Source organism: Schistocerca americana, chromosome 7 (genome assembly GCF_021461395.2).
Source record: "Schistocerca americana isolate TAMUIC-IGC-003095 chromosome 7, iqSchAmer2.1, whole genome shotgun sequence".
Classification (NCBI taxonomy): Eukaryota; Metazoa; Arthropoda; class Insecta; order Orthoptera; family Acrididae; genus Schistocerca; species Schistocerca americana.
Window position 1 is genome coordinate 297,272,672 of NC_060125.1, and position 27,332 is coordinate 297,300,003.

Genomic DNA, 27,332 nt, shown 5'->3' on the forward strand with positions numbered 1-27,332 from the left:
CAATTCTCTTCAATAAGATAGTTCAACAATGCAGCGATAATACAGAAATTAGTATTATTTACTGTTATAAAGAGTCTTTTGCACTTCTGTCTGCCAAATATTTCTCCATTTTTTGATATGTTTTCTCTCCTTCCTCGTCTGTGATCGCTCTTCTTGTAGCCCTATTATTGATGCTTGTTTGTAGTCTAGTTTATGTGACTCGCCGTATCTTCGTTTCTTCTGTTTTGATTTTTAGGTCATCTATTGGAGTTCTGTTATATCTTCCTTGATTGTAGAGATAGATTTAACGTTGTTCTTATTATTCCATAATTTTTCCATTATAATCTTAATAATTCCGTTTTCTTGTGTTCTCATCAGATGTCCATAGAATGAGATACATTTCTTCCTGATCGTCCTCATTAATCGTTCTGTTTTTTGTATACTGTTTCATTTGAAGCTACTCTCCAATACCCATTTGCTTCATATTGTTTATTTATTTATATATGTCCTAATTCTTCTTCTTTGTATCTTGATTTTTTGTCGATTTCTGCTATATTAGCTGTTTCGACGATGGTTCCATCTGCATATGTTACTTCTGATTGTGTAAACGTTTTATAACATTTTAATTTTGCAGCTGTCAACAAGTTTTGTGTTGTTGTTATACAGTATGTGTTTCCGGTGATGTAATTTGCTTTGTTCAGTTTTTTGTTCTGTTCTGCCATGTTGGTTTCTCACTTAGATTGTATATTATCATTTCACCTAAATGTTTAAATTCAACTATTTCGATTTACTGTTCTTCTTTTGTAATTTTGGCTGCAAGTGGAGGTTTCATTGGCATGATCTCTATTTTTCAGATGACCAGTTTTCTGTAGTATTTCTTGTAGTGATATAACTTGTTGTCTGATTCTTGAACATTGTAGGACATGAAGCAATATTATTAGCAAATCCCAAGCAGTTTAAACTTATATCGTTTCTCACATTTCCAGCTCTCAGGTGCTTTTGGTTATCCTTGGACCATTCACTCATTACTTATTCCAGTGCACATTTGAACCAAATGGTGATACGCAGTCACCTTGTCTTAAGCCTATTTTTATAAGGAATCAAACTAAAAATTTCTTCTCTAAACTTAACTTTTGATTTAGTGTTCAGTGGAGTAAGTTCTATTCGTTTAATTAGTTTTGGATGAATTTCTCGATTTCGTAGAATTTTTAATGCTGAAGGTCTATGGAGACACTCATATGCCTCCTTAAATTCTACAAAAGTTACTACCAGACGTTTTTTCTGCTTCCTGTAGTATACCATAATTAACTTTAAACTAATTGTCTGCTCTGCATACATTTTCCATGGTCAAAACCGGTCTGGTATTTCCATAACTCCTGTTCTAGTCATTTCTTGATTCTTCTGTACAGGATCTTGGATTAAATATTGCACATGCAGTCTAGGAGAGAGATACCTCTGTAGTTGTTCAGATTGCTCTTAACGCCCCCTCTTGTGTAGTGGGTGGATGACAGCTTGGGTCCAAAGTTTGGCCAATTATTACATTATCCAAATGTTAGTAAGAGCCATATGTACGGAGGTCTTGACTGTATCACGCGAATATTTACACATTTCAACAAAATCTGACCTTCACCCCATGCGATATATTTTTTTTTCTTTCGAGAGCTTTTTCTATTTCTTGGAAATTCGTAAAGTCTAGTTTGTTAGGCTTTACTTGCATTGAAGTATTTAGGTTTATTTGTAGGAGTTTTATGGGTTCTCCACAGCTCTAAGGTTTGTTTAATGCTTTTCCCATGATTTCAGCATTTTCTTTGTTACAATGTACCATTCTTCCACCTGCATCTTTCAGTATTAATGCAGGATGTCACACTGTTGTGATTTTGTCCCCAAAGGTCTTGCAGTAGTTGCTGGAACTAGTTCTGTGGTACTTATCTTCTCTAGAGTTTATTATGTCTTTGTGGAATCCTCTCTTGATTCATCTAATCTTTTGTGTGATTTTTTTTCATTTTTGAATTTGATGGCATTTGCTTCTGTTCTGTGTTTTTTAAACTAACCATGCTTGGAGTCTTTCTTCATGGAATTTGTCACATTCTTGTGTTCACCAAGCGTGTTTTCTTCGTGGGTTCAAGGAAGCTGGATTCTTCGTTTGTATTTTGAGACTTGGTACCAATTCTTTTACACAATCCATTAATTTAATGATTTGTTTATTAGCCATTTTTAATCGGCAGATATGGGTAGTACCTCCTTTTTGTTTATTTAGTTTTCGCATTATTTTTCGTTAAAGGCACGATTTTGACGTTTAATTTTAACTATGTAGTGGTCTCTGCCTGTGGTTACACCTCTCAGTAATTTAATGAATGAGTGACGAACATATATTTCTATGATCTAGTTGCTGTTCCCACTTCCTCCAGTCTGGATGTTACCATGGCTTAAGTTCATTTGGCTTTCGCTTAAATTGAGTTGACTTAGGTGTAAGATTATGTTGTCTGCAAAGTTAAACTACTCTTTAACTATTTGTGTTTGTAAAGTTGTGTGGACTCCATTTTGCAATTATGTTTCTATATTTCTTTTCTCAGCTGGACATTGAAGTGTGCCGATAAGATTTTTACGTTCCTTCTATTTATTCTGTTTACAGTTTCTCCCTTTGTTGTTGTTAGACTTTTTTTATTTGTAGGAGCATGAGCATTTATTTTTGCGTAAGATGTATTCATTGTTAGAGTTGCTTGAAGGACAATTATTGAATCTATTATTGTATATTCACTATAAATCCTGTTCCAAACTGGAGACATTTCTTCATAACCCCCTGTCCTTGTTTCCTATTATAGATTCTGTGCCCTTGTGATTAGAACGGGTCCTCTATCGTGTTTCTCATTTATTGGAGCCGTGCTGTTAAATATTTTGCTTATTTAATCCTTCTTTGAAATTCTTGGGTTTTCCGGCCTTAATTAGTTAGTTTATGTTGTTTGTTGCTACATAACTTATTTGGTTATCAGAATCTTCTTTTTGTGTGTTAATTTGCATTTGGGTGACTGTAAAGGCTCCGACTTATTGCTACCTTCCAGCTGACTAACCGCTGTATCCGATGAAGCCTTTGCCTATATTTTAAGGCAGGACAATGTTATTTTTTTTCCTAAAAGGCCTTTCCACACTAGACTTCCAAAGGTAATTAAACTTACATGTAGCAAGCTTCGGTTTACAACTATTTGTTAACCGATATTGGGTCCTCGACAGCTGTTTTATTTTGTTGAAGTCCACTGGTAATCTGGTGAGATAAGGCACTAAAAATATGAAATACTGGTACGTTAATAACTGGCGTAACCGACAGAATGTAGAATACAAGAGTGCAAACGTGGATGCATTGTGTTTTACAGGTGCCGGTTGTCAGTTTGTGGGATGGAGTCCCATGCAGGTTGCACTTGATCGGTCAATAGAGGGACGGTTGATGGTGTTTATGGATGACACTGGAGTTGTCGTTCGATCATATCCGGCGCCCCGTATGTCCACAATTGGAGAGAGATCTGGTGATGAGCAGGGAAAAGTAACATATCGACACTCTGTAGATCATGTTGGATAACAACAGCCGTATGTGGGCGAGCATTATCCTGTTGGAAAACACACCCTGGGATGCTTTCATGAACGGCAGCACAGCAGTTTGAATCACCAAACTGACGTGCAATTTTAAAGCTAGATTCCTCCTGATTTGACAAGAAATCGCACCCCAGATGATAGCTCCAGGATTAGGTCGAGTGCGTCCAGCACATAGCAGGCTGGTGGCAGGCCCTGTACTGGCCTCCTAACCAAAACATGGCCATCGCTGACACCGAGGCAGGAGCACCCTACATCAGAAAACACAACAGAGCTCCACCCTGCTTGCTTGACACCACTGAAGTCACCAATTGTGATGGTTCGGGGTCGGTAGAAAGCAGCTACAGGGCGTCTGGCTTTTACCTATCCATACAGCAACAGATTAGTGACAGTTCGTTCTGCCACTGAGTGGAGCCAACAGCTGCTCAAACAAGTGCTGACGCCAAGATATACTGTATGTCACAACCATACGGCGAACACTGTTATTTTCCCTCTCGGTAGTGCCGCGTGGCCGTCCGGAGGCCGGTTCTTCTTGCGACCCTGCATTCTCGTGGACATCGCTGCGAGCTGTCATGTACTGTGGCTACATACTTGCCAAGTCTTTCTGCAGTGTCGCAGAAGAGACATCCAGCTTCTCGTAGCCCTTTCACACGACCTCGTTCAAACTCAGTGAGGAGTTGATAATGGCGTCTTTGTCGCCTTATAGGCATTCTTAACTAACGCCAACTTCACCACGTCCAATCTCAAAGCTAACTAGTGGTCACGGCCGTTACAGCGTGTATTTAAAGTAAACCTGATTTGCGTACCCATAGTGGCGCTATTAGCGACTGGCGAGAAATTTGAAAAGACCTCTTCTGTCAGTTGCAGAAACACGCCTACAAGCTTTCGTTATGTCGCACAGCTCCTTCTTGGTGTTGCGATTTTTCATCCGTTAGTGTAACTTCGTGGAACGTTTTGGGAGCTTGGCAAAATTGGGGAATCGGCGGGTTGCTGTTGTGGGGTTTAGAAGTCGTTGTTTTGGGCCAGAATTCGGGAAAAAAGGATCCTTCTTGATCAAGAGAATCAGAAGTGGCACTCTCGTGGGAGTTTGTGAATATCTGGTTGAGTCAGTCCAGGTTTTTAGACGTGTGTTGCCACTGTGTGAGTGTGCAGATGTTCAGTAGACAGAGATCTCACATTCGGCCGTACAGTCTTATTGCTAGCTGGACAGCAATGTTCAACGAACGAAAAGGACTTGAGAAAGTGTTCAGTGACATCAAAGAACTGTATTCGTTACCGTGGACTTTGTTTCTTATGTTGCTGTGGACATTATCGGCGGAAATTCGTAGGAGACAGCTGGAGGTGGAGTACGAACTGTCAGACTGTTTACAGAAACCAAGCTAAATGCTGTGGTTAGCTGTTTGGGCCTAACGAAGGAAAAAAACTTAAGTGCTTGATTAAAAAGAAGAGCTTATTGGTAGCATGAACAAACGTTTATATAGGAGAAGAAATAAACACGTTCTCGATGATTTTGAAGAATAATGTAGTGTACCATTCAGATATATCCGTTTGATGAATGAATTTGGAATTTTTAGAGGAGAGACTGTCAATAGTGTTTCCTAAAACTGTTTGAATGGCTGTTTTATTACACGATGTGATCACCTATAGATCTGTACCTGACGTCCTTTCTTTAAATGTGAAGCTAGGAAAATTTAATACATTTTAAATGAAATATACTATTTGCTCATTATTGGAATATTTGAGGTGTTTTAAAAGTGTCGTGTATTATTTTAAAATTTTGCTAGTAACGCTTCAATATTGTACATGGTGGGAGACTATGATTATATCTACAATGAAATCCTACACGAAGGTGGAATGCAATAGTGCTTTATATTTGGTTCATAAATTGTTATCAAGGATTATTTCGTATGAAATGCCAAAGAGATAAAACACTGTAATATTTCGTAGTTTGTGTTAATAAATGTCTTTCATAAAATAGGTCTATTCCAAGCCAAAGTTCTCTGCGATTTCAGCGTGATAGATGTAAATAATGTCACTGAAATATCTGACTGTGCCACCTACCAGGAAAATCATCAAAATTTTTTTAACCAAATACCGAAAACTGCAGATTGCTTTTTCAGATATACAGTATGGTTACATTTCGGTGAAACTGACTCAAAACTCTCACACAAAAACTTCTCTTCGACACATACCGGTATCGCTCACCTCACAATATTTTTGAAATTAAGTTGTGACTGGAGTCGCATAGATAATACACAAGACTTTAAACAACACTTTGCTTTCAGATTGTATTTTCAACATACATTTACATTAATGCAACAATGAACAGCATTCGGAATCAAATTAGCAAAGGAATGCGATGCAAATGCGAATGAGAATGCGAATACTAACGCACGAGGCGACATTGTTTCGTCACTTATATATCAATTATGGAAAAATATTCTCGTCACTTTATGACGTAGTTTGTATTATATCCCAACGATTTAGTTTCTCCTTGCTCCTACAAAATCTTAGTGACCATCCTCGAACATTAACTATTATTGCTTATAGGTACCTAAGAAACCATAAAAACTACGCAAAAGTTCATAAACTTAAGAAAAGAGGTGCCACACCCACAAGGTGGGGTTGCAAAATATCTCTGCTTCTTATGTGAATGAGATAGTAGCACAAGGAATTATTTGTCTTTGAAGCCTGGGGAGAACATCATCTTGTGCAAGACCACTGCAGGTCCAGAAAAGTGCTGTTACAACCCCTACACATCAAATTAGGGCTAATGGAACTGTTTGGGAAAGTCTTACACACAGATTCAGAATGATTCATGTAACTGTGAGAAGATTCCTCATCTACCACCAGACGTGAAAATGAAAGAAATCGTGTTTTGTTGGATGCGATATTCGAAAAGTGATGTTCAATTCGAACATTTAATAAAAAAAAAAAAATAAAACACTGTGGGTTAGACCAGCTTCGGTGTCATTGAAGGTACTGCTTACTAAATTCTTATACAACACAAATGTCCGACGTTGTGTTTCTGTTTGTAATCAAACTGTTGGAAAAGTTCAAGATGTTAGGCAATTTGATGAACGTGAAGATTCGCTTTTTGAAAAGTTATCTTTATTGCTCCCTGAAAATCTAGGTGAGTACTTCCAAGCATATATTAAAGTGATAGGAAGACGGTATCAGTAGCACCTGACTACCTGTATGATGTGAAACTACTGTTGCGGTGTCACTTCGCAGAGACAAATAATTAATCGGAGAAAAAGCCATATTAATCGTTTCAAAGGGAAGAGATAATGGAAGTATAAACCAATAAACACACAAGTCGTGTTTGATAAGGAGATGTTTTCACGTTATTACCGCAATAAACCTGTGTTTATACTGCAAAATTAAATTATTTTTCATTCCCATTACAAGAATTTTACTAATTTTATAGTACGCTAGCAATTCCGGCAACCGTTCGCAGTGGCTAAATATTTATGGCAACTGGATATATGTCCTAATATGGGATCTCTCTGCGAATTGTCAGGATGCGAATTACTGTTCCTCGTTGCGACTTCGCCCACTTTGAAGATATGGAACTCAAATTGCAATAAATCATATAAAATATGAATGAAAATGTCTCTTTGTTTTCATTTTTTGTTTTTATTGTTTTCAAGATTTTAGTTTTTTTTCCGCAGTGTAATTACAACACTATTGGGTTTCTTTGGCACTGTGTGGTGTAAGATAAAAGATTTAATCGTGCATCGATTCCAACATCTTTGAGTGTCAGACCTTGAGCATTATTGATATTGCAAACGAAACCTTCTTTGGGAACTGATGTATCTTACCGAGAACGGGTAGCGTTATAAAATATCGGACGGTTCAGGTTGTATAGTACTAGGCTTATTGCAATGGAAACCCGGCAAGTCATAAAAACATTTCCAACATATTCGTTGAAACAATATATGTTCTACTATCGTACTTAAAACGACTGCGAGTAAGGAAACGAACCCACACATTTTAATAGCACAGCATGGCGTTTACTCTCGCAGTCGGTTTCAAATGTAGTTTGTTTTTGTTTTTTAAGGTCTACTAAGATGTAGTTAAATTTGAAATTATTCTGTAAATAAATTATACACAACTGCAACCAGTCACTTTTTCATTAATAATGCTTTATTACATTAACCGGTTTTCGAACCCTTTCAGGTTCATCTTCAGATGATTTCGGCAGAATCCGGGAAGTTACATCATTACTGGTAGTAGCATAATGCTGGGTGCTGGTTTGCGACAGTTGTAAAGCGCATGCTGGATGCTGGTAAAGTGTCACTGTTAAAGTGTGAACTAATATAGTTCGTGTGAAAGTGTTCTGGACATCAAAATGGAGGTAGAGAGATACGAAAAAAGCCGCCTATACTGTCGCAAACCAGCACCCAGCATTATGCTACTACCAGTAATGATGTAACTTCCCGGATTCTGCCGAAATCATCTGAAGATGAACCTGAAAGGGTTCGAAAACCGGTTAATGTAATAAAGCATTATTAATGAAAAAGTGACTGGTTGCAGTTGTGTATAATTTATTTACATTAATATACAGTCACGGTTCTAAAATATCCGTAATGGATAAGCATAATCTGAAATTATTCTGTTGGGATTTTTTCGAGGTTTTGGCTAATAGCGTTTTCACGTTGTGTATTAGTATAAGTGACGGAACCACATAGTGGCAAAACTACACGTCTTTGAAAATGTTCTGAGATCAGAGGTGAAAATTTGGGATTAAGTTGTTATCTAATGAAAAGTAATGAAAAATTACTTAATTCGTCTGTGTTATTTATTAGCAAAATTTTACAGTTTTCACAATACTAGCTGTTCGTCCTGTATCATATCGGTATAATAGCGCAAGTAATGCTGATACCGTCTTTAGCAGCTACGATACTCTCTGGCCGACGTATCTGCGCACGGTCGGGTTCAGTATCTTTTGTGGTGCACCTTTCGCGTTTCGTCTCTCCCTCCCCGATAAGGGTATGAAGGAACGTTCACGATAAGGTCACGCCATTTTTAAAGCGGATAGATTGCCGCTACAGGAAAAGATTACGCCGACCAATAGAATCGCGAAGAAACACTCTCTCGAGGAAGGAATGATTATGTTCTGCCTTCAACCTTCTTGGAATTCTCAAGGTAGCATTATCAAGTCACATAAATGCACTTGTTTACTTACTTGTACCATCAACGCTGATCCTACGTCAAAAATTATCTCCCCTTCTGAAGTACGTGATAGCTGGTGGTATTCAGTACGCTCCTGCACACGGAAAAATTTCGTCAGACATGGAAGTGACGTCGGAAGTGCGTCATGAAAAAGAGGTGTGAACACTACTATACCTAGTATTTTACGCCCTAAGAAGAGCAAACAACCATAAGACCGCTGTTTACATCATACACAAACAGAAGATTATGGTAAAAATAACTGTGCGGAAACACATTCTGGTTTCATAAAAGATAAATCACATCGTACTCAAATAGAAGAAAAGATTATAACTGTGCGGAAATGGATTCTAATTTCATAAGAACTAAGTCCTCGTAAAATGTAAACAAATATCTAGTGCCGAGTTTTTAGATTTTCCTGCACTTAAAACTTGCTGGATAACTGAAATCACATTTGCGAAGCCATAAACCGGCGTAACATTAACCCCACATTTGCATAATGTCGAGGTAATAAAGCTATATTACTAAATATTTAAGTGTAAGTAAGGAATACAGCAACCAACATTTCACAGAATATTTATTTTTATTATTGCTCGGTTCCATTTTGCTTTATTCTGACGATCGATTTCGAGTAGCAGCTATGCGTCATGAGTATAAAAAACCGTCCCCCACTTGGAAACTTATTAACATTCACAAATGTAGATAAAGGTTAATTTAGAAGTACATTCACCTGTAGAGGTCTCATAAATTTTCTATATCAACATTGCTGACAAACCGGTTGGATGTTGCTTTTAGCCATAGAGAGCGTTATAACCGGTAGCTGCGCGCGCATCGTAAGGTAAAACTACTTTAACTACATATTATAATAAAGAAAGTTAAAACTTTTAAATAGGCTCTGCACGATCAGAATCTCTTTCAAATAGTTCCTTTCAGATTTATTGCGGAGTATTGACCGTAAGATAATAAGGTGAGGTAAAAAATCAACCCGTCCATATTTTTATTCGATGCTTTTACTACTGCTTTCTTTTTTCCCAAAATAGGTGTTACGTTTCTTTATAGACATAGAATGTGTCTTCTAACAAACCATTAAGAACCACAGAGGAAACAATGAGTCAGTTTGAGCGTCACAAGGCAAAAAAAAAATCATAGCGACACAGAAAAAGGTGTGAGTGAATCTGACGATGTTCAAACTACAAACGACAAAGAGGATGCCGAAGTTGATTTAACGCCTGTTGAGATTGATTCGTTAGATGGTGATCAGCGGGTAAGGAACATTTTGTACGTCAAAAATGGGTACTGATGGAAAATACACTCTCTACAGAAGAAAGGTTCAAGAGTGCCGGCAAAGAATACAGTGGCACGAATAAACCGTGCGCTAGGCGAAGCAAGAAACAAAAAGTCTCCCCAGAAATTATTTTAATTTTTGTTTACAAATGATATGGTTTCACTAATGGTTATGTGCACAAACCAAAAAATTGCTGATCCAAGGGCAAAATTTAATCGTCCCAATGATACACTGGAGGTAATAACCGTAAAGAAATAAAAGCGTTGTTTGATATATTTGTGGTGCGTGGGACACTAAAAATAGCCATTTTAACTGTGGTGATAAGTGGCCAGAGGTATATGGGTCCCCATTTTTCCGAGGTTTTGTGACGAAAAACTGTTCCGAATTATTGATCAGTAATCTACGATTTGATGACAAAAATACTCGGCTGCAAAAAAGAACAACAGATAAGTTCACTGCTTCATTTCGTTATTTATGGTGTATGTTTTTCAAGCTTACTCAAGAACCCCTCAGTTCTCCTAACCGTACACGAGACACTCCATTGCTTCCGAGGCAGATGCCTTTTAAAATATACTTTCCAAGCAAACCGGAGTGATAATGGCTGAAGATACTTTCTACATTTGACGAGGGCATCTCGTATTTGGTAAAAAAAACTAGGGTAAAGATGTTCTGATTCCGATGTTTTATGTGATGGAATTATGCGAATCTATTTACGGAACTAACCGGAACATCGCGATGAACAGTTGGTCTGCTGCTTGTGAAGTAGCTGACAAACTGGCCAACAAAATTTGACAATGGTTAGTACCTTACGCAAAAACAATCCAGATATCCCAGAATCCCTACGTCAATCCAAACATAGGCCAGTTCCTTCGCCTGCATTTATTTACAGGAAATAAAAAATGTTAGTCATACGTTAATAGGTGACGTGGATGAGGAGGCAAAGAAAACGATCATAGTTCTTTTCTGCAATGATAATAAAGGAGGAGTCGAGTGTTTGATTTAATATGCCACAATAAGCAATGGCACGAAAAACCAGGCGCTGGCCTATGTGGTATAGGTATGGACTTTAGATGTCTCAGAGATAACCGCTTATGTCTTGTGTTAGGGGATTGGCTGCACAAACAGTCGAAGCAATTTTCACAAGTCAGTGGCGTTTGGGCTGGTCGAAGGAGAAATGGAAGATAGACTCACTAAAAAAATCCAAACGAGGTTCACATAACGATGGGACAAATTTTGAGTCTGTTCCAAACTGGGGTGCAAAGACCATTGGAAAAATATTTGTCAAATTTGTGATGACAGTTTGGTCTGAAAATGTTTTATATACTCAAAATTTCGTCAAATTTCGAGATTAATTTATATAATTTTTATTTCCTTTTATATGGTGAACTATTTTTATTCGTAGCTGTTAGGTAAGTTTATTACCAATGTACATATTATTTATCATATTGTGGTAAATAATACTTGTCTGTTTCAATGATTTTTCTTATATTTCATTATATGTTCTAGTGTGTTTTGTCATGTTATTATAAAAAGTTTAATTGAGTACAAAAGGTAAGTACTAGCTCATATTTCGATAGGTAACAACAGTGATATAATCAAATACGTTGATGTTATAATTATTATTGGCTTTGTCATATTGTAAAACTTAACACTACTTTGTAATAAGTATTGCATGTCCATCACTCTGTATTACTCCAGAACTTTTATTTTAACAGAAATAGTTCAGAAAAATGTGGGGTAAATTTTTACCCCACCTTGTTATTTACACCTCGGAATTTGCACCTTGTTATTTTCGGATTAACCGCGTCAGCGTGATCTTTGTCTTTTGAGGACATTTTCTGTATATAAAAAGCCAGGATGAAAGAGAAGTTACGGAGGAATAACACCACATTAAATAGGGCTTTGCTCCAACAGGCATAGGTGATAGTACTTGCTCAGGATGTCTTACCAAAAGTGTGCTAAAAACTGCAACGAACGATGTGGTGAATATGAGGCGGAAATCACCAGAGTGTGTTGCTTTACAGACAGTTCTCATTGTGGAAGAAGGTAGCAGTTCTTCCAGTGGCCGTGGCCGGAAATAAAGGATAGTGATGTAGTAATTGCGAGACTCAATGCAGGAGTAACAACAACGACTTTAATGACTACAGTATTTGCAGTGTACAAGGCAACAGAAAATCAACATATGTGAATTGGAAAGCGAAAAGGGACCCCTTTTCAGAGAACATTGGTTCATGTCTAAAATATGTATATTGTATTAATATGCTTCATTCTGTAAAAGCTCATATTGATTAGAAATTTGTTCGAATCCAACAGGAGTCAATAATATCTTTAAAAGCAATCGACGACAGTCTTCTGAAAATGGATGTCCTGTCGTTATGGGGAAATAACACTGGCGTGGTAAGAGGTCGCTTTTTCAGATCACAAAATCTGATATTCTAAATTTTAAAAGCATTGTAAGGAGCTAAGGATAGTTTTCTGTAAAAGAAGAACTTTTTGAACACAATCATGTGAAACAAGATAGGTGATCGCTTTTTACATGAGAATTATAAACGCCCACAGTTGTTACCAATCTGCCGTAGGCAGTCCTAAATCGGCAGTTGGCGTTACAGTAGCAACAAAAACCTACACGTACAACACAAGTTAACTTAGCTGTTGCTGCCAGAAGCGAGAAGTTGCTATGAGTACATATGACTGATTAAATATCTTGAACAGTAATGCCAACGAAATATCTCACGTAGCTAAATATCTCCACTTTGAGTTCACCATTGGCTACTAAGCAGTGTGCATTGCAAAGTGGACATTGGTGGAAATGACTTTGTTCAATGCATCTTTTCCAAGGAAAATGAACCCATTAGGTTTCTTGGTGCAGTAATTGCAGCAGGGATTACAAGTCAGCAAAAGATAATCTTCTTACAAACATCGGGATCTATTGAAAAGAGGAATAAAAAGACATTCTATTTTGTGGAACAGAACAAGAACCTGAATCAGAACTTCAAGTCAGTGTCAATGAGGATCTGACCGCCAAATACTCCAGAACCATAGAAGAGGCGAAAACGCCGCTTGTGATTGATTTGAACCCCTTCAGACACAAGTATTTGAGAAGTAGAAAATCAAATCCTTGACTGCTATCGAATATAGGGTCTCAGTAATCTGTTTTTTGGGGTTCTGTGAATTCAAAATTTCACGTGGCTTTGGACCCATTAATGGCTTCAAAATCAAAATGAAATTGTTCAGAAATTAAAGCTGAAAGCAAAAACTACAACAGCTCAGAATCCAAAATTTTCGACAAGAGGTCTCTTTCCGAGTTCCAATGTACATATTAACTTAACCTACTGTTGTTACTTCTCTACTAGAAATATCATGATGCCTTCTTTTTGATTGAATGATCCGAGATATGCGGGAGGAGCTGTGAGGCAAAAAAGAGGGTGCTTATCATAATTCACATGTAAAATGTTAGAACGGCATAGCTATGTGTGAAACCAAGAAACTCATAACTGGAAACGAAAAACATGCAGATACATATCTAAGGAATAGTGATACGCGATTGTGAGAAGAAGCCGTTTTCTTGAAAGAGGATCCCAGAAATATTCACACTCGAGTGTATAACGGTAGAGTAGGACTAGGAAAAATGAGTAAGTAACAAATTCGGTAAAGGAGCACCTGTAGCAAACACAAAGAACATTGAAGGTGAAACGTATTTGGTTAATTAATTACACATTCCACATATCAGTTGAACGATTTATTTGTCGAAATGATGAGGAACGAATCAGTTTGCATTATGTTTATAAATGATTAGTTTAAGTGGACAGCTATATGCTGACCAATTACAAGCTCTTAAATGACACACTGTCCTAAATTTAATATTAATGAACATACCACGTTTCAGTCCTACTCATGCAACTACACTTAAAACTAGGTTTGTTTATAGCTACCAGTTTTCATATAAAAATTCGTCTTTAGAAAGAAGGAGTTGCTCAAAAGAAATAATCTAAGTTGGAGTTAAAATCTGCGTCATTACCGCTCAGACATTTTATGTTATTTGACAAGTGATCAAAGTTGATGCATTCTGAATTCCTTTCTGAACCACTGACAGCTTTAACAATGAGTAACAAAGGTCACTTTTTCTTGTACATTGTAGGTATGCAGATCGGTATTCTTCTCAAGTTGTGATAGATCATTTACGTTGGATTTCACCAGCAATTGTATATATGAATCACTAAGCTAAAAAAAGGGGTCATGTCCCAGAAAGTAAACTTTTCAGAAGACACAAAAACTGTTTTACTACGGAATGGTTTTAAGGGTGGTATCGTAGCGCCGCCATGAAGCAGTTGGCCCTGGGGTAAAAAGATATCTACCATTATAACACACTTTAGACATCGACTGTGGTCAGTAATCGAATATGAATGTACTGGAGATGACCACTTTTCCAAGCTGATGATGTTGATGAGGCAACGAGCGACCTGTTTGTAGTGGAAGGATTGTGCTACGCTGGTTTATATTATTCATATTCATTATGACAATAAAAGAGTGTGCTATGAGCACACCAGTTTATTCATGATATACCCAAAATACAAACACAAGCAAAATATTGCAAAACAGACAACAGTGGGTATGCTTCTATTTATCTTTTCCATCCTTCGATGGACGCTGGCAGATAATATTGTAAAATGGTTTCTCCTAGTCAGGTATGTATTGTATACTTTTCTTTAAATCGTCTGGTTTTTTCTATTTTGTTGGGACAGGTCCCCAATAGGCTTGTTTATATGAACATCGCCCCTTTTCTAACTCAATACCCTTCTTACGAGCACTTCTCTTTGTGGGATATGATACCCTGTTATACCAAACGATGCATACATTATAGAGGTTGGTTATCTCCAGTAAACGTAACCGGAAAAAAACGAGGACCTGACCCCTTTTCCAGCCCATCGATTCATACTACGAAGAAGCAATTAAAATGTCTGACTTCGTGAAGTTAGACGACTATAGGTGAACACCACATATTATAACTACTGATCGCTTTTTTGGAATCTGTGCTTTATTTCTAAGTTATAAGGGGCTCTAAAAATATTCTATAAGACATTATTCAATAAGAATGTGCAAAATCCGTTTGTACACAAGATTAACAATTATACGCACGGCAAAAGTATCTAAACGTAATTGTTTGAGCAGCTCAGTAGTTTTTCTTCGAGTTCCAGTTTTCATCAACACGAACACCTAAAAATGTTTAACATTCTATACTGTTCAGTGAACCTGTTCATGTGCTATATCAGTTGTTGATATGATTCTATTTACTATAAGGAACTGAATATAGAGTGTTTTCAGTCCATTTTCAGAGAACCATTTAATAATTATTTGAAAAACGTCATTAACATTTTGTTTTCTTACTTTCTCTCTAGTAGGATTAAATATAACAATAGTATCGTCTGCAAAATGTACAAATGCTGTTTGATGAACCTTAAGTGGGGACAGGAGTGGCCGTTCAATGGATATCCGAAAGATATCGTAATCAAACAAATTTACATGTCTGCCAAAGATGCGGTTGACAGGGAAAACATCGATGTAGATAAAAAGTTAGACTGGTGTGCAGCCGTCGGTGAGGACCGGGACCAGACAATAACGGGAGGATTCGACCTTTATGGTTGAACTCAGAGGACTATATACTGCGCATGAGTCAGTCACTGCAAACACATGTTTCCAAAATCTCTTGAGCACGGAATACAGATGGAAGACGATGAAAATATTTCAAAGTAGGTGAGTATATTTTGGTAATACAAGGGACAGTAATAAAATTAATATCTTTTGAAGCTAATCCAGGAGCAGGCGCTAACAGTGAAAATAACATAGGGTACTACTATTCAAATGCCATTTGAAATTAAAAAATTTAAAGGTCAACCATGTTACACGTTGGACCCTACAGAAGCTGAAGTATTCAAAAATTGAGGCTGAACTGGAATAACACGCGACAAAGAAAACTCTAACGCTTCAAATAGTTACTGATGTGAAAAACCGGTTGAATGCTCTCAATGAAGGTGTAGTAAATGCGGCAGAAAAGATACTACGATTGAAAAAGCAGAGAAGAAACAGCTATGGGTAACAGATACGATACTGGGATTAACAAAACAACAAATAAAATATAAGAGTACTGAATGGGAACAGCAACTGTATGGGTCACACAGAAATGAAAATAGCTGAACACGTGGAGAAGTTAGAGAAGAATAGATGTATATATGTATCATGAAGTGATTACAAAACTGAAACAGGGCGATTTCTGTGCAACGGATAAAGAAACAAGAACTTTAAGTAGCACAGAACAACGTGCATAATGATTGGAAATGAAAGAGGTTTATGGGGTTACAGAAGCAGAAAATAGGGCAAGACGATGAAAACAACACCTGGAGAAACTTCATAACGGCCAAATGAAATGAAGCCAATAGAAAACGTGGATAAAGAGAAAGAATATGATAGAAGAGATTCAGCCCTTATCTCTGGATAACTCGAACTCGGAAGGAACAGATGACCCAGCATTCATTAAATACCAGCGTACAACTCACGGGAAAACGGTCAAAATGCGCAAGAGGAATAATACATGATCGTGTAACAAATTTATAAGACTGGAGAACTTCGATAGTATTTTGAAAATAATGTAATCCTCATGATAGTGGTGAAAGCAAGAATGGGTGGATGTGAAAATTATCGTAAAAGCAGTGCGTCAAAGCTGGTCCGAAGTTCAATTTATCGAAGAGTAGAAGACAAAACAGAAAGAAATTAAGAGAAAACCAGTTTGGTTTTAGAAGACGTATGGCCACTCGAGAAGCAATTTGAATCCTACAACTAATAACTAAGGTCACAGTCAGGAAAAGTAAGGAAATATTTTGTGCAATCGTAAGATTGTAGCATAATTTTGATCATGTATGGAATAAAATATTTTCCACTCGTCACCAATGTGGTATGAATCACAGAAGTACGAAACAAATTAAAGCAGTCAACAATGAAGGAATACTACAAGAGAGACAAAGAGAAAAAGTAGGCTTGTTCATTGTCAACAAAGACTAATTTGTCTATTGCAGAGGCAAAAGTCTATATCTCAATGCAGAAATTGGTTGTCACAGCCAGAAAATCATTGCAAAACGATCCACTGATACAGTAACCAATAGTGAAAAGTAATTTAGATAGGTTTTTAATGAAATGGGACGTATGCAAGTTTGTGTCTGCAGTATACACTTAAATAAAGACAAAACTAAGGTGATAATGTGAGAGGCAAGTAGACATGCTGAACGTCTAAATGTTGTGCAAGGACAAGTAAAGTGGAAAACAGAGACGAAGAAGAATTGTGCATCATCGGAATCAAATAGGAAAGGAAGGAAATGTAAGAAAGCTATAGTAGCAAAGATTGGGCAGAACAAAACGGCGTTCTATAAAAAAGACCAGCCGGTTGCGAAACGTGGTTAGTGGGGAAGATAGAAATGAAACTGTTAGAAGCCTTTCAAATCTATTGTTGTATTAGACGCTTGAAGATCAGGTAGGCTGATCGAGTAAGGCCTGAATACCTCTTGCAACGAGCCAAGTAGAAGAAAATGCATAGCAAAGAACGTATTACGAAATGAGTAAGGTGTTGATGGAAGGAAAGATTAATTACAGTATTTGCAGGCCTGCAGTATCTGATCAAAAGTATTCAGAAAACCCTATGTAATGCGGAATTGACCACCAGATGTCACGAGAAGCGAATCCATCAGTGTAAAAGTAGGTAGGAAGTATTGCGTTGTCAGTAAAGTAGTAGCAGCAACAGTATGGGTCGGCTAGACATCAGTTACTTCAAACATGAAATTGCCATTGGGCCTCAACTGAATAACAGATCCTACGGCGACATTTGGACCCTTCTAAAGCTGCACAAGTCGACTGTTGGTGATTTGACTGTGATGGGGATGTCTAGTAGTTACTCGTAAGCCACACATTTCTGTTGTCAGTGGTAAGCGATGTTTGAGGTGTCACGAAGAGCGACACCACTGGACATTAGCTGACAAAAAACAAGTGGTTTGGAAACACGAACCGCGCTATACCTGTGGCAATACGACGGCAGGGTTTGGATTTGGCGAATGCCTGGAGAACGTTACCAGCCATCATGCTTAGCGACAACAGTGAACTACAGAGGAGGTGGTGACACGGTAAGAGGGTGTTTTTCGTTGTTGGGGTGTAGTCCCCTTAGGAAAGGCTAGATACAGGAGTGTCTGAACCCATTTAACAGCACTGTGCACTGCTTAGAGTACAGGGACAGTTCGGAGCATGTATCAGCATGACAAGGCACTCTGTCATTAAGCAGCATCTGAGAGACAGTGTTTTGTGGACAACAACATTCCTGAATAGATTGGGCTGTCAAGAGTCCCAATCTGAACACAATGTGGCACCTGTGGAATGTGTTAGCGCGTCGATTTCCCGCCAGACTCTAGAGTCCAAGATCAGTACCTTCTCTATTTCGGTGCTTGAGGAGTAATAGACTGCCCTTCCTCCACAGACGTTCAGACACCTCATTCGAAGTGTCCCCGGCAGAATTCAAACCGTCATACAGACGAAGAACGGACACACCCCACATTAATGTCTATTAATAGATAGATGTCTAGATATTTTTGATCAAGTAGTGTGCATGTAAGTAAATCAGGCAAATCTTTGATGATGAAGAATGATTGAAACAACAGCTTTATGTATTAAAGGTAATATCTATTTGTGTACTACAATTTTTAGTTGAAATCATTCTTCCTTCATGACACGTGACCCTGCAACCACAGCCGATAAATGCTTCTGTAGTATAATACTATCAACTCTTTTCGAACCGTGTAAAAGCAGACGTTACTTGTACCATGAACAATTTGATTTGTTCACAATACAACGGAATTTTTTGGCAACAGCGCAGATACAGAGAAGATATACTATTTTATACTCCTAAAACTCATTTATTTAAAGTTGCTGTTAACTGTGCATGTAAGTTGTTACTGCCCCTTTCCCAACTGAGCTACAACTCTACACCTCGTGATGATGTCTACACGTCAAGGGAAACCGGTGAGAGCAACGAAGCTAACTGCTACTGGAGCTGCTTTCTGGTTACAATACACTTTTATAGTTAAGGAACGCATTGACTACGATTTATATTTTCCTTTACCAGTTTCGAGTGGAAACGCTAACCATCAAATGGAACGTAAACTTCTCTGTGCACTAACGGTGTGTTATTTAAAGTGTGAATTTGTTATATTTACTCATTTACAGCATTTATGAAGAATAAATTTAAAATGGCTTAGTCTTCTTTCTATTTAATTCAGAATAATGGCGAATTTGAAGTTATTAGCTGATCTAATAATGTTTCCCTTCCTAGCCTCTCGAAATAACTTAGCGTCTTCAATGTTCTGTTCTTTTTTTTTTTTGCCAATTTCGTAATTTATTAGACGTTTTCTTATTCATTTTCTCCGCGAATATATACTGCTCCAAATTATTATGGTATTTTCTGTGATAGTTTTCTATTTATGGATGGTCTACAGGCTACCTCACTGTATAAATATCCCCTCTGAGCTGACGTAACAGGGAAATTGTTAACAGAAAAACAACCAGAGCATTTGCTTTCTTCATGTTTCAGCTAGTATTCGAATAATTACGGTGACGGAACATTTTCCTCACACCATTAGAGAAACTTGTAGAAATCACTCAACATGCTCGAGTCTAAGCCCTACCTTTGACTTCTCAGAACATTATCACTGTCAAAGAGTGAATAAAGAGTGAAAGAGACTCACGGTTGTCGTTAAACAAACCACTCTCAGAGCTGCGCAGTTTCTTAACAGCCAAAGAACTCAAACAACGTTAGTAAAATCAAAGAACCACGCATGTATAAAGGTCCAAAGAAGACGTTCCCGGTTACATTTTCGCTCTACAGCCTCTACACACTAATGAAACTCAAGGCGAAGGAGATGATCAGCTGCATGTGGCAAGATACACGGATATCCTCCGAGGTGTGCAGATGTGCACTATGTTTTGTCTCATTTTGATGTCCTCAGCTCATGGTGTAGTGGCTAGCGTTGCTGCCTCTGGATCACGGGGTCCCGGGTTCGATTCCCGGCCGGGTCAGGGATTGTCTACGCCCGGGGAGTGGGTGTTTGTGTCGCGCTCATCGTCATTTCGGGACGTAGAGAGCTTGGAAATGGAAATACTGGCGAAGTCGCACGTGTGGTGATGACCACGATGTTCGCCGTCGAACAAACCAACATCATCATATCATTTTGACGTTTCCATAATATGTCGACCCGGGCACGATTCCATTATTTGTGAAACAGTATAACGCAATTAGTTTTGGTATAGTGGCACCCTACCTCTGACTTGTACAGGATCAGACCACTATTTCAGGCTCGAGAGAGGCCACGACTTCGAAATCTGCCCGTTAGTGTGATTGAACTCAGAAGTCTGGAGGAGTGGAACTATTGAAGTTAACGCAATGTTGGACGTAAATACGAGTAAACCACAACTCGCCCATCAAGACGTCGTTCGTATCTCGCCTCAAGCATGATGTAAAACCTCCTCAATTAAAATGAGCACGATTTGATCCAACTGAAAAACTGAGTTTGGTGCTAGATAGCGTTGTTACCGTCGATAGTTGGTTTCACGTACTTTATTGTATATCTTTAATTTCCTACTGCAGCAACGAATAAATAATCACAATGCAAGTGTTACATTTCAGCAAGACAGCGATCAACTAGACGATGCACAGAGTTAGCATGTTATTATCCGCTGTGCAGCGGGGAACGTGCCTTCCAGTACCTACAAATTCGCCATGCATGTATTGCTTAAATCACGGAACAGAGGTAGCCAGGTAACACGTCAGCTAACCCCTTACTGATTCTCTGCATTTGCACACATTTATTCACTGCTGCTTTTGATCGTTCTATAAGCCACGACATTAGTCTAAACATACAGTCTAAGAGAAACAAAAACAAAAAAAGACGCACACACAAAGGATTTCTCCGAATGGAACGGAAATCGGTAGATGTGATGTATATGCATAAACAAACAAATGATTACGGTTTCAGAAAAACTGGATGATCTGTTGAAGAGAAAGAACTTCACAAACTGACAAAGTCAATAACTCGTTGGTCCACCCGTGGACCTTATGCAAGTAGTTATCCGGTTTGTCGTTGATTAATGGAGTTGTTGGATGTCCTCCTGAGCATATCGGTCGAATTATGTCTAAGTGGCATGTTATATAACCAAAATCCGCAGCTGATTGGAGTGCCCTGTCCCTAATGCTCCAAACATTCTCGGTTGGGAAGAGATCCGGAGATCTTGGAGGACAAGGTAAGGTTTGGCGTGCACGAAGGCAGGCAGTAGAAACTCGCCGAGTGCGAGTGGGCGTTATCTTTCTGAAATCTAAACCCAGGACGACTTCTCACGAAGGCCAACAAAACGGGGCGTAGATTGTCGCTTACGCACCACTGTGCGGTTGCCACGAATTACAGCCAAAGTGGTCCTGCTGTGGATGAAATGGCACTCCTGTATGTCGAGCCGTACAATGGGTGACAGTCGATCGTCAGCGGGGCTCAGCTCGAAGCGAGACTCTTCAATGGAGACGATTCTATTCCAGTCGAATGTGCCCGACACCACTGCAAAGGGCTTGATGGTGTACAGGTCTCAATGACAGTCGGCGCAAGATGCGCCGTGAACTCAGCCCCCTTCCTGTGAGGCGACTGTTTATGATCCTTGTGGTCACTGAAGCCCCAATTGTACGTTGGATCGATGATATTGATGAATCTGGGTCTCTGAGTGCCTCGTTGACGACTGTTCAATTCTCACTTCCTGTAGTCTCTAGGTCGACCGCTTCATTCTTGACGCTGTGTTCGGGCATCGTTCGCCCATTCCTGCCAACATCGTCGAACTGCGGCATCGCTTCTGTTCAAATGCGAGCTATTCGCCGATTACTACAACTACACGCCCTCTTCCAAATGCTGACATCTGCGTATATTGTTCACGCGCTTGTCTGCGAGGCATAGTTACTGTCCACGGAATGAAATACGCTAAGAATTTATGCCTTGGCATCGACACACCTCTGTTTACTATCCCTGCCAGCTGCGCCGTGAGGAAGGCTGCTGCGTCACACATTCATCCATCGGCCGCCAAAGCTTACAATTTTCCATTTTTAATTAATACCTGTATGAATATCAATTTGTGACCAATTTTCATAGCTCTTTCATGTTGCATCTTTTTTTCCGAAGACTTTTGATGCGGCTCTCCAGAATAGTGTATCTTGTGCAAGTTTCTCAGTCTCTGTAAAGTTACCGCAATTTGCACACGTTTGTTCCTGCTTACTGAATTCATTCCTTGGTCTCCACACACTTTTTTCAGTTACTAACATACGGTTCCTATGTTGCTCATGATATGCCCTACAAACTAAACTCTCCGTTTAGCAATTGTGCCACACATTTCTTTTTCCACAGTTCGACTCAGAACGTCCTCATCAGTTATTCGATCAACTCATCTAATTTTCAACAGTTTTCTGTAGCAGCGCGTTTCTTCGTGTATAAACCGTTTATCCGTCCACACTTCCGTACAAGTCTACCCTCAGAAATGACTTCCAGCCCTTGAAACTTATATTTCGTGTTAACAAATTTCTATTTTCAGAAACGTCTTTCTTGCCGCTGTTAGTATTCTTCGACCATCATCAAGTAGCGAAACAAATTACGAATTTATTGTCTCATTTCCCAATTTAATTCTCTCAACATCGCCTGATTTTATTCGCTAGTGCACCAGAAATCTAACAGTGCGCCATAGTACACAGTACCGACCGCCTGCTTAGCCGTGTGGTAACGTGTTTGCTCTTTTAAGAAACGAATCATAAACGTGGCGTTTTCGGTGAATTATGATTGATGAGCAAAGTATTCGAAAAATAACAAAAGATTTTGTGGTAACCTTGTATAATGTGTACTTATTTGTTGTCTGTATCTCGAAGTATATAAATGTGACGAACTACATAAATAAACTTTACCGACCTAAGAATTCGTTTTGTATAAGCAGCACACCCGACTGTAACAGGAAAAAGAAGGAGACCAGCGGAAAAATACGCTGTCGAAGCACAAAAAGGGTGATGCGTTTCTTTTTAAAAAACCCTGACAGAAATGTGGTATGCCAGCTTCCTCAGTCATTCCGCCTTCCTCACCTGACATTTTGGCTTGCGAATATATTTGCACTTTTTTTCTGCTGAAGGAGTAGCAGAGAGAGAATGATGGTGGAACAGAGACGTGACATTCTCAGTGGGAGAGAAAGAGAGAGAGAGGAGATAGTGCTGGTGGGAGAAACAATATGACAGTGAAAGACAGATGGATGAAGGCAATACCAGTGGGAGCCAAAGAGGGAGGAGAGGTTGATGATGGGTGAGAGACCGGGGCAGTATAGCTGCGACAGTCTTACAGGATGGAATTTATTTGAAAATTTGTTTAGCATGGATAAATGATTGAAGATCTGTTGGGAATACGAGCTGTTGCCGAACCAAGAGCCCAAAAAAATGGATCGAATATCGCGATGAAGGCTGAGTGAATCTATAGACGAAAATTGCCAGTGCACAGTTCCCTTTTGAGTTGTTTCATACCAAATGCAAATATAAAGAAAGAGCACTTGGGTTGATAGCTGTCCCTTGGGCGTTGACCAGAGCATCCTGCTGGATAAAAGATTATACACTACAAGCGTCAGCCTCGGAAACTCAGGTCTCAGTCAAGACATTGTATCATTATTATGGCTTTTGTCGGGGAGTATGTTACATAAAAGTGGCAAACTAAAGTGTTCCCATCGGAGTTGAGAAAAACGAAGTGAAATACATTGAGGTTTCGGAGGAATCAGAAAAGAATCAGAAAGTGTTTTATTCTTCGGGGGCACTCTAGGAACAAAATAACTTCGGTGACTCTTATAACGCACTTGGTGCCCGGTAAGACAAAGGTCGGAACTGACGGGTGGAAATCCTAACAAAGTTTGAAACAAGAATGCATTCACCCTGCGTTCGTGAACCACTAGGTAGAATTTGTATCTTCTGAAGTTACATCGGTGCATACTGAAAACACAAAGCGATTGTGAAAATCAGTAAAATCATCTATTGAAAGAGAGGGTTGACCTGGTGACGGACGAACTATACATTTTCAATTCCTCTATTTCCATAATTTGTGGCTGACAAGAGCATCTCTTCCGTGAGATACCCTGCCCGTATTTCTTAGAGATATTTCGAGAGTATATCCCGGACCACGGAAAAAAAGCGTGCTGCCTATACGACACGAGGCGTTGATCACGATGTCGCTGACGAGTAAAGAGCACTTAGTACTCGTATTACATTAATGCTAGTGACACGGATAGTATTAAAATTTTATGTTTTTATCGCAGTATGTTTACAAATAGTATTTTGATTATATGTTTCATCACTGTATGTTTTCATTAGTTCGTCTTTCACATCTCTTTTGTCAAGTTGCGCGTTCGATATATATCATTCGCAGTGAGGCCCTGACATCGATTCACAACGGTTCTTCCAAATTATCCAACTCTCAAATTTTTGCTCTAGTTATAAAACTTATTGCAAATTTATAAAAAAGGGAACTGCAAAAGGCTTCCGGCGTGAAAACCTGTTGCCGTAGTTCGTCGAGGTATTCTGAAAGTTGTTGATAAGATTTCTTCCTAGTCCATTCATGTTGGAAGCGCGGGAAGAATGACTGATAGAATGCCTCTGTGCATATAGTAATTATCCTAATCTTATCCTCACGATTCCTATGCGATACGTAGGGAATTTTAGTATAATTCTAGAGTAATCATTTAAAGCCGGTTCTTGAAACTTTGTCAATAGATTTTCTCGCGATAGTTTAGGTCTGTCTTCAAAAGTATGCCAATTCAATTCCTTCAGTACCTCTGACACTCTCCCACGTATTCTACATCTACGTCCACGTGATTACTCTGCTACTCACAATAAAGTTCCTGGCAGAGGGTTCAATCAACCACCTTCAAGGTGTCTCTAACGTCCCACTCTCGAACGGCACTTAAATTTTCTGTGCGAGCCCTGATTTCTCTTATTTTCTCGTGATCATCATTTCTCCCTATGTAGGTGGGTGGCAACAGAATGTTTTCGCAATCGGAGGAGAAAACTGGTGATTGAAATTCCGTGAGAAAATTCCGTCGCAACGAAAAACGCCTTTGTTTTAATGATTGCCACTCCAATTCACATATAATGTCTGTGACACTATCTCCCCTATTTAGCGATAATACAAAACGAGCTGCCCTTCTTTGTACTTTTTCGATGTCATCCGTCAGTCCCACCTGATGCGGATCCCACACCGCACAGAAATATTCCAAAATAGGGCGGACACGAGTGGTGTAAGCAGTCTCTTTGGTAGACCTGTTGCACCTTCTAAGTGTTCTGCCAGTGAATCACTCTTTCGTTTGCTCTACCCACAATGTTATCTATGTGATCGTTCCAATTTAGGTTATTTATAATTGTAATCCCTAACTATTTAGCTGAATTTACAGCCTCCAGATTTGTGTGACTTATCACGTAATCGAAATTTAGCGTATTTTTTTAGTACTCATGTGGATAACTTCACACGTTTCTTTATTCAGGGTCAATTGCCACTTTTCACACCAGACAGATATCTTATCTAAATCATTTTGCAAGTCGTTTTGATCACCTGATGACAGCATCATCTAAGACGACTACCCAGAGTGTCTTCTATTTCGTTAACATAGATCAGGAACAATAGAGGGCCTGTAACACTTCCTTGGGGAACGCCAGATATTACTTCTGTTTTACTCGACGACCTTCCGTCTGTTACTACGAAATGTGACCTTTCTGACATGAAATCACGAATCCAGTCGCACAATTAAGGCGATACTTCGTAGACACGCAGTTTGGTTAGAAGACGCTTGTGAGGAACGGTGTCAAAAGCCTTCTGGAAATCTAAAAATATGGAATCAATTTGACATCCCCTGTCGATAGCACTTATTAATTCATGAGTATAAAGAGCTAGTTGTGTTTCACAAGGACGATATTTTCTGAATCCGTGCTGAATGTGTGTCAATAAATCGTTTTCTTCGAGGTTCTTCATAATGCTCGGATACAGTACACGTTTCAAACCCCTACTGCAAATCGACGTTAGTGATATAGGCCTGTAATTCAGCGGATTAGTCCTACTTTCGTTTTTGGGTATTGGTGTGACTTGAGCAATTTTCCAGTCTTTAGGTACGGATGTTTCTGTGAGCGAGTGGTTGTATATAATTGTTAAATATATAAACAAAGCTGTCACCATTCGTCCTGCCCTTCTGTGTCTTCGTCTATATCCCCTGTTAGTCCTATCTGGTACAGGTCCCAAACACTTTAGCAACATTCTAGAACCGGTCTCACGAGTCATTTGTAAGCAATCTCCTTCGTAGACTGATTGCACTTCTCCAGTATTCTACCAATAAACCGAAGTCTACTACCTGCTTTATCCACGACTGAACCTATGTGATCATTCTATTTCATATCCCTACAAAGTGTTACACCCAGGTATTTGTATGAATTGGCCTATCCCAGCAGTGACTCATTTATATTATAGTCATAGGATACTACGTTTTTTCGTTTTGTGAACTGCCAAATTTTACATTACTGATCATTTAGAGCTAGTTGCCAATCTATGCACCACTTTGAAATTTTATCAGCATCTAACTGAATATTTATGCAGCTTCTTTCAGATAATACTTCATTATTGATAACTGTATCATCTGCAAGTAGCCTGATTGTGATATTAATATTGTCTGTGCGAGGTCATTAATATACAACATGAAGGGCAAGAGTCCCAACACACTTCTCTGGGGCACATCCGAAGCTACATCCGCCGATGACTCCCCACCAAAGATAACATGCTGTTATTGCGACAACTAAAGTTTATAGTGTAACACTTGTTTTGGGATTCTCGTGTCCAACAGACACAGAAAATGTTCCACTAATTTCTCTGTGGTTTGTACAGCTTTCGCCGCTATAGATATGACCCTACAGCCCGTACCGTGAAAGAAGAGGTCTCATAGACGAAGAGGGCTAGCCGCGATTGCTTCTCGCATCTGCCACAACCAGTCACATAACGCAGTTCTATCACAACGCTTCACTGTTGCCGTAGCTCTGTATACGATTAATTTTCAGTCACGTAGCTTAGGGTCTGCAAGCAGTCTTTTGCGCTTCATAGTCGAACGTAGGCATCAGCATTACCTGGTGTTAATTCTCTTTCTTCGCCATTTGAAAATTCTGTGCATGTATTTTTAATTTTATTACTTTTATTATTTACAGTGT